Source organism: Pygoscelis adeliae, unplaced genomic scaffold, assembly GCF_000699105.1.
Source record: "Pygoscelis adeliae isolate BGI_AS28 unplaced genomic scaffold, ASM69910v1 Scaffold96, whole genome shotgun sequence".
In the NCBI taxonomy this organism is placed as follows: domain Eukaryota; kingdom Metazoa; phylum Chordata; class Aves; order Sphenisciformes; family Spheniscidae; genus Pygoscelis; species Pygoscelis adeliae.
In genome coordinates, this window is record NW_008824935.1 from 2,166,034 (window position 1) to 2,178,876 (window position 12,843).

Genomic DNA, 12,843 nt, shown 5'->3' on the forward strand with positions numbered 1-12,843 from the left:
TGTTTGCAAGTGGCTTCAGATTAACGAGGGCAGATATAATCCAAAGTACTGTTTAAAGGTCAGGGAAAAGTTTAAAGGTTAAACTGCTACTTTTTTTTTTCAGTTTGGACTCCAAAGCGTTCAAAAAGAAAGGCCCATTTCTACTCTCAGCTACACTAGTGTGAATTTAGTATTCACAAGCGCTTGGTCTTAGTTGAATTGATGTGAATTTACAGCACAAGGACTACCAGCTCTGGCTCTATACTGTTGCTTTGCTGCTTGGGTTAAAGAACAGGTTTTGTTCAGCTGCCACTTTCCCCTGAAAAAAAAAAAATATCCATGTAAATTTGCCCATGGAGTTTTCAGAGCAGAGAAGCTACACAAAACACTCTGAATACAGTGTAGAGGTCAAAAATAAATATATTGGGAAAGATGAATTTCCATATTAAATAAGCTTATTTGATGCTCATTATCTCATAGCAAGAATAACATTCTTCCATCAGCAGTTCTATAGCATTTTTAAATATGGTGCAAATGTTGGATTATATTTTATAAGGGAGGTTTGTTAAAAGTAAAATCATCATATCCCTATTTCTATAATAACCTTACAGGAGCCACACCACTGAAAAGAAGAATGTCTTACCTCAAATGAGATTTCCAACTAAGACAATCTGAGGAAATACACAACACCACTGTGACTCTTGGGTGACTTAACGTTTTTTCTTCTACTTGTTTTTCTACTATTAGCAGTAATAAAACCATACTATGTAGCAAAAGCTTTAAAAAATGTCAGCCAATAAATAAGAGTATTCGCATTTGCATCTTTTCTTCCTGGAGAAATCCTTCAAGTCTCCTCTTGGACTCCACTCTTATTCACGTTCCCTGAGGACAGAAAATCTTCCAAGGGGTGGAAGGGTTCAGGGTCACTCCTGATACAAATTGCAAACGCAATGCACGTGAACTCTGGAGCACTGCCTTCACCTCCTCTCTGCCTGCCACGCTACCCACCAAAAGCCCATCCACAATTGTTCTGTCCTGGCCAGGTCTCTGAGCAGTAACTACTGGAGAAAGTTGCTTAAAGAAAATGTACAGAGTTTAGTGATAAATATATAGAAAGATTCCAAACCACGTTCTGCAAATTCCCTTCAGGCATCTTCCCAGAACGTTATCCAGAGAGGTAGCTGGCTTAGCGGCAAGGAGCCTCACAGGATCCCTTAACTCCCCCTTGGTCTTACAGGCTCTTCACAATTGCCTTTTCTGCTCCTGTGTCCTCCCAATGGTTCTTCCTCAGCTCCTTTCATTTCATATCCAACCTCTGTGTTGTCTCTTCAAGTGTCCCCTCAGCATCTCCACTGCTCCCCAGAGCTCCTGCTCCCGTTCATACCACGCTATCCTGCTGCTTTCCCACGCCTGTGCAACGTCAGTCCACGGGCAGCTCTCACCTCACAGTTCCCTGCCTGGTTTTCAAACCACACAGCACTATGGAGAGGCTTTTTATAAATTATTGGGTTTTTAGCTTTTTTTTTTTTCCCTTTTGAAACTCTCTGAAGGAACTAGACAAGCTTTAAGTCACGATCTCATGCAGAAGGAAGGACAAAGTGCTGTATAAGGGGCAAAAATGAGAAATGGCAGCCTTTTTATAATACATCCAAATATTCCTGAAAAAAATACTATATGGCTCTGGAAATTACAGCTGGTCTTATGACCCACCTTACAACTCGTGGCTTGAAAAGCTGCAAGACTTTTCCTCCCCTTGATCAGATATCTGTAAAAGCACTTCCAGCAAGAAGAGTTGCCCATGCAACCTTGTGGGGTTTTTTTTTTCCTTTTCAACCTTTGTAAACATTCATACAAAGAAATTCAATTGCTTGGATATGGATAGAAAATGGATCCACAAGAATGAGAACTTGGGCAATGTATATTCATTTCAAAAGTCAAGGAAATATTGATGGAAAACACTTCTGCATCTTCCACTAGAATTACTGAATAGATTTGATTAAATATATAAACTTCACTTTGCTATTCAAGTTCACCAAGCATGTTTGGAATAACAATTATTTTATTAACATACTGACATGATCTAGTCAAACAAAATTAAATGTGTTTTGGGGTAATAAAATGTAAAGCCTTATTTAAGTATCTTTGCTTTTTTAAAACAATGGAGAGACAGAGATTTCTGCAGAAGCAAAATTATATTCCCACAAAAACTGTAAATTAAAATCATTAACCTCAGCCTTGCCATAAGCATCTTTTTCCTCAGGGGCATGGACCAGCTGTCCTCAAAGAGAAATTTTAGTTTCAGAAAGCTCTTGGGAAAAATATACAAAATACACTGTTACGCTATTTATAGAATACAACGACTTGTCTCTAATCTGTTCCTACTAATCAGTGTAAGACCAGAAGAAAAACAAAAAATTGCTCTTAGAATAAAAATTCTCAGAGAGTCTTAGGGACATAGGGAAGCTTCCGAAGAGAAAAGTTTAATTTTAAGTAAGGCATCACATTCTAACCATGACATTGGCTTAACAACCTGTACAGGCTCAAATGCATCGATTTATGCCAGATTTTCCGAACTGTGAAACATGAGTGCTATTTCTTACCTTGCTCAGAGCAGACGACACACTTTAGTTTGAACAATACTTGATTTTCCTTGTCCCTTTGCCTGCTCTAGTGCACCAGGGTCTGCCTTTTTAGCATTTTACCGTGGCATCCTTGTTATCTGTTACCTCAAAGCTTTTGATGGTGCCATATACGTACATGATGCCTCGTAAGCAGTAAGGTTCAAAACTGCAGAACTTGTGCACCCATGCGTTAACCTACATGCAAGAATAATCTAGTTAATGAAAAAATGGCTGGGGGAAAGCATAGCCTGTCTGTAAGCTCGGGATGTGAGAGGTAGCATGGGCTGTGGTTGGCACGAGGAAGACCTAAAACTGCCACTGACCCATTGCGTGACTCTGAGGAAGCCATTTCACCTTTCTACTGTGCTTTTCTTCTCAGCGTTCGTCTCTCCAACCCACCAGCCCTTCACAGGGTCTGTCTCTTACGATATGTGTCTCACAGTGGGAGCTCAGCTGGGGCTTCCAAATTAGAGCTGATTGGGAATTTTTTAACGAAATGAATTTTCATTAGAAACTGCAGCTCGGTTTCAGCGCAGTTCTGCAGTGCAGTTGTGGGGATGCTCACCCAATATGTGAGGATGCAAATTCAGATAATGACTCTGAAGAATACATTGTTATAGGAAGTAGATCATCTCTAGCAGAAGCTGTGGAGTGCACCTTGCCCTAGGATAACTATCAGGCTGTGGGTGACTTGGCACAGTCATCTGTACTTAAAGAGACAGCAGGTCAGGAATTTGAACCTGAGTATGCCAGGGGAGATCACATGCTGTACATCTCTTTTGTTGTTGTGTTTGTTTGTTTGTTCATATAAAAACAAACCTTCTAAAAGCACTTGGGTTTGCTACAGGAAAGGACTGGAGCATCAATGAAATCTTGGGAAGTTTCATGGGTGGGTTTACTCGGTCTCACTCGGTTCTGCTCTGAACCCTGCAAACTGTTAACAGTGAGATCAGACATATTTTATCTTGTAAAATACTTACAGTCTAAAGGAGACAGACAACTTCAGAATAAATCATGACCAAATATTTGAGAAGAGTTACTAATTAAAAGAAAGAGAAGTTATTTTCAATAAAAAAATCCAAAGGGAAATAGAAAGGCGTTCTGGTGATTAGTAAAAACAAGTTGTCCGCAGCATGAGGAAGGAGATGGCAGTAGGCAGGTGTGGGCAAAGGGAATAATCAGATCAGCAAACCAAAGGGAATAGTAACAAAGTTCAGTGGTGACAACAGGAAATTAAAGCATGGAATTAGGGGGAAAGTGGTATGGGGCTTCAGTAAGTTTTGGTGTGCCATAATGAGAGAAAGGAAATAACCAGGAATTTCTAAAAGTGATACCATTACAGCTTTTAGAACATTTCCTTAGTAGCTTCTGAGTATTAATTCTGGTGGAACACTCCAAAGAGAGAAACACTTTAGAAAGAGTTTGTTTTTATAAAAAAAGATTTGTTGTTATGAAGCACATCTCCACTATACGACAGCATAAATTGCTAATTGTGTAGAACTCTGCAGCAATACCAAAATGGCAGTGCTGAAGGGAAGAAGTATTTTCTCCCCTTCCTAGCCCCACTTCAGCTTCTCTTACCGACTGCCAGTCTAAAATAGCCTGGTTTCTAACCCAGAGAGCAGCTGAGTCATATTCAGTTCACATGGTCACTTTGCAGCTGAGTATGATTGCACTACCTATGTGGCATCTCCAAAGAATATGCAAAATATCATTTGCTGAAATGGCAACTCCGTAAACGTGTCTCCAGGGGGCATTTTGTGCAAAAGTTAAGACTATCGGGAATATCATATCACTTCGGCTAAAGATTTGTACTAGATCACGTGCTATTGTCTCTCCAGCCTCTGTCCGTGCACACAGCTGTGAACCTGGGGTGAGGGTTCAGGCTCCAGTGTAACTGAAATGAGGACACAGTCTGCTGCCTGGCATCGGCATTGCCACTGTGCTCACCTTTCAGGAAAATTAAGGCCTCTTTCTCTGGGAGCTAATTTTGCTTAAGCTCACTCCATGAGTTTCCATTCTCTAATTGTTCACTTTAGACTCAGCCAGAAAAATCATTTTCCCAACAATGGAGAACAATATCGCAGGAGAATATATGGAGAAATGAGTCAAACCCTGGAAGAAATCTCAACAAAAATATTGCATCGATAGTACAGGTTACGAACAAAACCACTAGATTAGGCTCCTTCTCGATGAAGACAGTAACTTTTCCAGTGCAGGATGATGACCTGTATTACTTCCTCAGAAACAAAAAATTGTCTCCTTTTAAATGATATGGCTAATAAAAAAACAATGAGCTATGGAGTCTTTTGTGGGCAAAAGGTTTGCCCGTGAACCTTCTGCTACATAAGTTGAGATTAAAAAGAGAAAAATTTGAGACAAACAAGCACTGACCTGTGAGTGAGAGTTAAGCAAACATGCAGATGAATTCAGAGATGCAGCCCTGTAATGGGGAAATACCCAGGGTAAGAAATGTTTACAGAGGAAAGTTCTGTGGATTTTCAGGCAGGGGAATAGTGGGGGTTACCTCCTGCGGAAATATCATAGCCTCAATGAAGTGGCAAAGACGACAACTGACATGTCAGAGACACATAAATCTATCCTTACAGAGCTGACAACTTGGTATGATTGCTCTCCAAAGATAACTTTATAACTTGCTGAAGTGTGATTTAAGGATACCCTGGAGCAGCACTAACCTGTGTACCTTTCTTGTGGGTAACTTTTTATAAGCTATAGCTTTAGTTAATAGCTTATGCAATTTTTCATTTGACCTACGGGTGTCCCATGTGGGTGGGATTTTCAAAAACACTCAGGCCCAGATCCACAAAGGGATTTACGCAGAGATGATTGCACCTATAATGTGTGTAGGGAGCAGAGCAGAGACCTGGCCACAACTTAGCCTGTAATCTAGCGAGGACACAGGAGTGGGGCTGCAACACCCTTAAATGTTCACCAGGAAATCTACCGATGCTTATGTGTGAAATTGCTCTGGACTGCGGTGATGCCTTAGCTCTGTTCCCACCAAAATGGAGTAAAATTAGGCACCAGCCAAGTGCTCTTGAAAAGGCCAGACTGAATCTTCCTCTTCCTTTTGTAACTTTGACCCTTTCTAAAATATCTTTTAGAAAGATGTACTTGGATTTTATTATCACGTAGACCACTTCAGCGGGAAAAATGTGTGCTGTTTTTATTTCAGCGTTTTGTTTTTCAAGTGAACTATTACATATACATGCAAGAATAAAAAGGAGGATAGAAAGGATAATAATACAATATCCAGTTTGGTCCCAGTGATGTTAGATGTGCTTAACCTGAAGCAGTTGATAATCTCTGCAAGCAACTTGGGCTGTAGGTCTTTGAGTGCAGCTTCCCTTTTGATGCTGGCAAAGAGCAGGGGTTGTATCTTCATATATGTCATAGACTAGGATAAATTATGTCCTCCATGGGAAACAAGCCACAAGAAGCAGTGTATCTTATAAATAAGCCTTTATGGGATCTGCTTTATTTCCATTTTTTCCCTTTCTTTTCACAAAGCCAAACCATCCCCTGTGGCATTTGAGCACTCAGAAGACAGTTGTATTTGAAACGCCATAAACGTTTAGTCAAACTAAATAAATAGATGTGAAAACCTCAAGTCCTTGCAATGCCATGCTACAAAATAGGTGCCAGACCGGCAACTTCTGCACGAAGGCTCGATGCTGATTTGCTTCCTCAGACCCAGAGAGCTTTTGGCGTGTGTCTCTGAAGAAAAGCAAAGTGCAGGTTGCGCTGGCCTCACGCCTGTGGAGCAGACAGCTACCTTTCTGAAGGCTGGTGCAGCGCCCGGCCATTACAAGCTAAATTCTCAGAGCCATGTTCTGACCCCGGTCAGTGGCCGAATTTACACTCCTCTTAGTGGGGAGAAAGCCTCTTGAAAGCAGCAGAGGACGCCAAGGCTCTTTAGAGCTCCTCAAATGCTCAAGTGTAGTAGTAGCAGAACATACTCATCTGGCTTTCACTATGACAGGTAGTAAACCCAGTAAACTTAACTCAGGGTAAACTTCTGAGGGCTGCAGAGTGAACTGGAGAAAAGTCTGTTTGTCCTCTACGGACAGTGTTATGGGAAAGCCTGTAAAGTTGTAGGTCCAAGCACAGAGCCTCCACTGACTTCCAGGGGAGCGCCAACTGCAGATAAATAGCAGTGCAAAGGCCTAAAGGCATGATAAGAATTCATCTCAAAAGCATTCTACGTTTATTTTGCTCGCACCTTCAGGACAGACAAAGTATGGTAATACTCCTGCTGTTGTAGCAGTATGGTCTAAGGATAAGATAAGCACTGCAGGAAGAGTCAGTATTTTCTCTTAGACTGACTGTTTTAACTAGGGGGAAAAAAGCTTGCCGACACAAGCTCTCTTTAGTAGACAAAAACCTTCCTCCTGCTATTGGTATCAGCTATTCCAGTAGAAGAGGTTTCTTTTCCCTGTAACTTTGCCTTGGAAACAAAGTGAGATCTGAACTCTGCTCCAATGCAAAATACTGGGTGACCTATGCCTACACAGTAAAGCAGCATTGAAAATGTGTATTGGGAAAGCTGATGAACTCACAACACACTTTTTCCTAAGACTGACATGATTTTAAGGTTAGTCAGAAAAGAGGTTTTTCCGCAGTGGGTATATTTTGTAGGCATAGTGATTTAAAGTCGCATCCTCACAGAAAGTCATCACAAGAGTATCTGAACACTTAAATCCTAAGGGTAAAATGTGGGCCCTGTGGAGTTGATATGGTTATAAGAGTGCACAGGCGTTGTAATAGCATGTTTGTAATAAGGTGGAAGTTGGTATAGAGAATGGGAGAAGAGGAAAGCACATTCTACCCTAAAGCACTTGCACCCTGGCTCTTGATAAGAAGTCAAGTAAATTTTTTATGCTGCATGGCACTTGAAGATTTACGACCTCTTGTCCTCACTGATAAACAAAATACCACTTACATGCAAGTAGCAGAAAAATCACATAAAAATAATTTCAGCTACTTCCTACTTCATAGGAAGAACTAAAGTGGTGCTGTTGTCCCTCAGCATCAAAAAAACCCTACGCTTTGTCAGATAAAATGCACCATTGACCATTCGCTGCAACACACGTGTTCTTGTTGGTTCTACCATTTCATTCCTTTGTGCTCTCTAGCTCTTAAATGAGGGAAAATCTGAGGATGATGCTTTAGGATCATAGAAAAGGGAAGTAGGTTTCTTTTTAAAGCTCTCTAGTTCCAAGGAACTAAGATATTTCTTCTAAGTATTCATTGCAAAGGCAGGGGAAACTAAGGAAAAGTGACTGCAAAGTAGCATTTACAGTCAGATTTGGGGTGAATGTTCTCGAAAACCATTTTCTTTTACAGATACATTTTGTGGGCTTGAGCATTATGTCCAAAAAGATGGTTGTGGACTACTAAAAAAGGAAAAAAACTGAAAGCAGGATAGCCTCCTAGACCACTAAGTCCAGGGCAGGTACCTTGTATTTCTGAGGCTGCCTTAAAGTCTAAGTTGGTCGTTCTTCCGCTGACCTAAAAGAGGGTAGTAACAGTATTTCCCCTCACCCATCCATTTTCAGTTAGTGTTCATTTTAATCACAGGTGCCATCAGAGACTCTTTCTTAATGTATGTCATTACTTTGGCCAGCACGGAGGGTTTCTCTCGGCACCCGTAGATGTAGGAGTAGTATAAATATATTCAGCGCTACAGTGATAAGCAAAGTCTTCAAAATAACATAGATCTCAGCATACATACATATTCATACATAAACAGTAAGGCATATTCAGCATTAGCCTGAACAGAGGCAATCAGGTAACACAGCACAAGGACAGAAAGCAAGTATAAAATGAGTCCTGATCAAACGGTTTCTACTTCATTTATTTTTGTCCTGCTCTGACTGTTGTAACTTATAATTAGTCTCTGCCTGCAGTGGTGTGGTTCCAAAGAACGGTGGATTAAGGAGAAACTCTAGAATTTCTCCGTAACTTGACAAGTTGTAACCTGAAAAGCTACACTTAGTCCATTAAAGATTTTTCACAGTGACATTTTAGTGCAGCTAGGGAAATATGCCACTTTGCCATTTATCGTTTTCAGGGCATGGACAGTGAAAAGGAGGTTGCTATGAAGAACAAAATAAAATAGATTACACGTATAGAAGTGAGGTGAAGAATACTGATAAATATACACCACTGAATGTCAGCAAATGTCACTTGAGAAGCCATTTGCAGCTACCAGAACAGCCTTGCAAACCAGCAAAAGTAGCAAAACCAGGCAAAACGAGTTGGGTGTACTCACTTCCACATGAATAAGCAATAAACTTCTCTGAAGTTACACCAGAAAGTTGTTAAACTCGATAGATGAATCTTTTCCAAATTGCTCTGTTGCATACTGTATATGGCTACAAAGGACTATGGATGGTTTAAAGTGAAAAAGAGAAAGCATTGCCGAGAATGCAGTGATTTAAGCATTTTTGTTCAAACACTTGTATTCTACTTTGTATTAAAGGGACAGTTTGAACAAAGGAGTGATTCATCACACCGCTTTTTCTTCCATAGGGCTGCTCTTTTTTTTGTCTGAACGTTGTTGTCCGAACTATTGTGTTATTACCATTTCTCCTTTAAATATATTTGCCGCTCTAGCAACAGGGCTTAGAGATAAATCAGTTTGGGTTTGGTAGGCAGAAACATTGCAAATGAAAGCTTTTCTGCTGAAAACCTTCTAATGGTAGCTATCTAGCATGCCATCTAAGTGTAAGTGAAAGACCTGCAAGATGTCTCCTATCTTTCCAGGAGCATCTGATTTGTAGCTCTGTGGATCAGCTCCATTTTGGTTTATAGACACATTGACCTGGAAAAAGCTCTCCTTGTGAAAGTTACAATACTTGAGAGACAATATCAAGATTCCTTCAGACTTATTTTAATCTGGGTTGTCTGTTTGCAGCCTCTTGAACCACTGCTCTTCATTGATAATAAACAGAAGTGAAGATCTTTGACTCAGAAAATATCTCCAAGGAAAAGTAGGAGTCCTTAAAACTTCAGAAACTCTGACTGGTTTTATATTTAATTTTCCATGAGAGTCTTCCTCCCAAATTCTAATTTATCTTAGCAAAATCAGAGACAAGCCTGCATCATTTTGATTTCGTGAGACTGTTATCCCCAGCCACCGTATTCATGCAAATCTCAAATCAGTTTTGTTTTCATTAGTGGAAAGCAGCAACATGGATGACATAAATGGGGTCATACAGGAATTTCTTTATTCAAAATATTTCATACATGCTAAGATGCGCTGATTGTAGAACTGTTTCAGCCAAACTTCTCGCCATATGTTCATGTGAGAGCTATAAACAACCAGCCCTACAATGACATCCTAAGCCTGGGAGTTTAAATCTTTGAAGAGAACAAATTTCTTGTACTTACTGATCCTGTAGATGGAGTAAGGGCAAACCTTCCTTTCTTGAGCAGGATGTTTATACAGTGAATTTTCTTTGTACGAGTCTTCACTCTATTCTTGCAAAATCAAAATCAAAAGTGATTCTTATTAGTCAAACCAAACTCTTTATTAAATTAAATGTAAAGCCTGTTTTAGAAATGAACAATGAAAATCAGCAAACAAAGATTAAACCGATGGGTTGTGCTCAGTACTGCATGAACTTTCCTGAACTGCTCCCTGCCCCCCTCCCCCCGATTCTTTGAAAACCGAAGTAATCTTTGAGGCAAAACAGGAGTTTGACAGCATCCATCATCCAGAAGCTCTGTAGCAGTTGTGCTGCTTCTTCGGTCTTGTTTTGATTTTCTCTGTCAATTTGAACAGACACAACAGAGTCTCAAGGAGCGATGCTCACAAGCTGAGAAGGCAAGGACCGTGTCGGATGCAACAAAGAGGAAAAGATCTATCAGTTTGTACCTCATCACAAGTATCAGTGTCCCCAAAAGCTTCTCCTTTTACATAAAAGTGTGCAGGTCAGTGAAAAACACAAGAAAGCTTATGTACCTTTTATATGTGAAATTTAATATACAGTACGTAATAATATGCTTAACATTTTTTAGAAACTCTGAGATGTATTACATATGCACACACTCGTCTTCAAAAGAGACAAAAATACAGTTTCTTAAAGGGTATTTGAAAAGTAGAAATGCTTGGCCAAGAGGTTTTAAAGCAATTCTTGAACAAACAGGCAGCACATGAATAAATATGCTGATTTTGCGACAAGCACTGAAAAGAAACTCCTGGTAAGCAGCCTGCCTAACCTAATGAATGGTTTAGTCCTTCCTTCCTCCATCCTAAGCATGAAAGCTGCTATCCACACCCCAGACTTGATCTAAACTACTGAATGCGATAGGGACGTGCCTACTGACATTGGATCAGGCCCAGCAGCCTCCAGGCTTGGCCCTGTAGGCCTGCACCAGCCCAAAGCCAACCTACGCTTCCCCATAACCGAAAAGTCCCTCAAATGCAGCTGTTAAGGTATGTGCAAAATATGTGAAGCTCTTAATCAGACAGATCTTGCCCTTTGGAAAGAGTAGAAATTTTGCTTAAATAAAGCAGGACAGGGTTTGGTTTGGTACAGCCAGTTATAAGGAAGAATCGTAGTTTCTGTTATCAGGGGTTTTTGTTACGTGTCTCTAAGTAAAAAGAACATACAGTTCTAAGGGGGGGGGGGTGTAATTTTTTGTCCTTTTTTATTTTAATGGCTAAACATTGTAATGCTAGCTAAATAGAAATTCTTGTCTGTTAATAGGTTCCTTTAGTTTGTAATAAATAGGAATGCTAATGACTAAAATTTGGTATTTGGTATGCATTAGCTTTTGTAAGTCTTTTCTTTACAGGCTTCATTGACATTCAATATGGCAAGCTTCCTTTGAAACATATTTATAAAATAACTACAGTATAATTAAACCAACAAAGCCATCTTTTAAGTAAGCTTAATAGCTCAGTTTTTCACCCTGTAAATTTTTTTATTTTAAGGAGGAAAAATAGTTATGCTTCAAGTCTACCGTATATTTCATTTTGCATCGAATATTTCCTTTCCATTTGCAATCTGTGCATATCTAATTCTTGACAACAGTGATTATTAATAAATGTGCATGAAAAACATGCTTCGTAGGATCTTCCACAAGAATTTTTTTCTTAATGAGAACTGAAACGTATCTTGGCAAAGACAATATGTGAAATACATATATGTGTGTGTATATGTACACATTTTAATAGCTAATGGTGGTGTAGTTAATACACAAAAATGGATTAATAAGATATGGCAGGTAATAATCGAAGTGGATGCTGTTTAATAAATGTAACTAAAAATATTTTAATAATATAAAAGCCATAGGTAAATAAAAGCAATTACATTTAATTTTGCTTTCAGCTTGTGAGCGTTTTCTGTAAGCTTTAATAGAGGGGAGAGCTTGCGCAGAAGGCTAATGGTAGAGTCAGTGTTAGCATTATTCATTAGGGTTTCTAAGTAGTACTTATTCTGAGATATTTCTCTGGAAGACTAAAATGTTCTTGGTAAGGGTACTTGGATCCTGATAACCTAATTCATAATAATATCCCCCTCACTCAGGAAATTAAAGTTCACAGTCTTCAGCAGTTTGAAAATCTTTACTCTATTTAGAACCATGATCATGTTTACTAAGGACAAGCTAAAAAGTGATAGCGCGCATTACAATGAGTAAAGTGGAACCTCGTAACTGTGTCTTAAACTCTGTCCTCTACAGGCATAATAATATTGAGACCCCATTTACGGTATGGTGAAGAAAAACAGTTGACATCATTGTTATAATCTGTATTTAAAACTGTTACCAAGGTTACAAATTACCATCACTGTGTGCAACAGGTCCCTCTGAAGCAGTATCATTACAGATTAACTGTAATGTGTAGGATTATAATAAAAGGCATAAGGGATTATGCACAAGCAAAAATGCTAGAAATAACACAAATACATCTACATTATACAGTGCATCGCGTTGCAAAACCTCTGCTTTCAATGCTGAAATACACAATGCTGCTTTTTGTTTAATTCGGGCATTTAGAGAGATGTTAACTGTATCCTGAAGTGGCTTTACAAATGTCAGGGAGCTGAGGGGGTAGGGTTTACCTCGACCTATGAAACCGCTGCTGCTGGAAATGTTCTCACACCGTCTCCACTCTTAGCGGAGCACCTAGTTTACAGGAAAACACGCCTGCATTGTGTGATGCAGGACTGCACCGACACAAAACAAGAGTTAGCGGCTGCACGACCCGCAG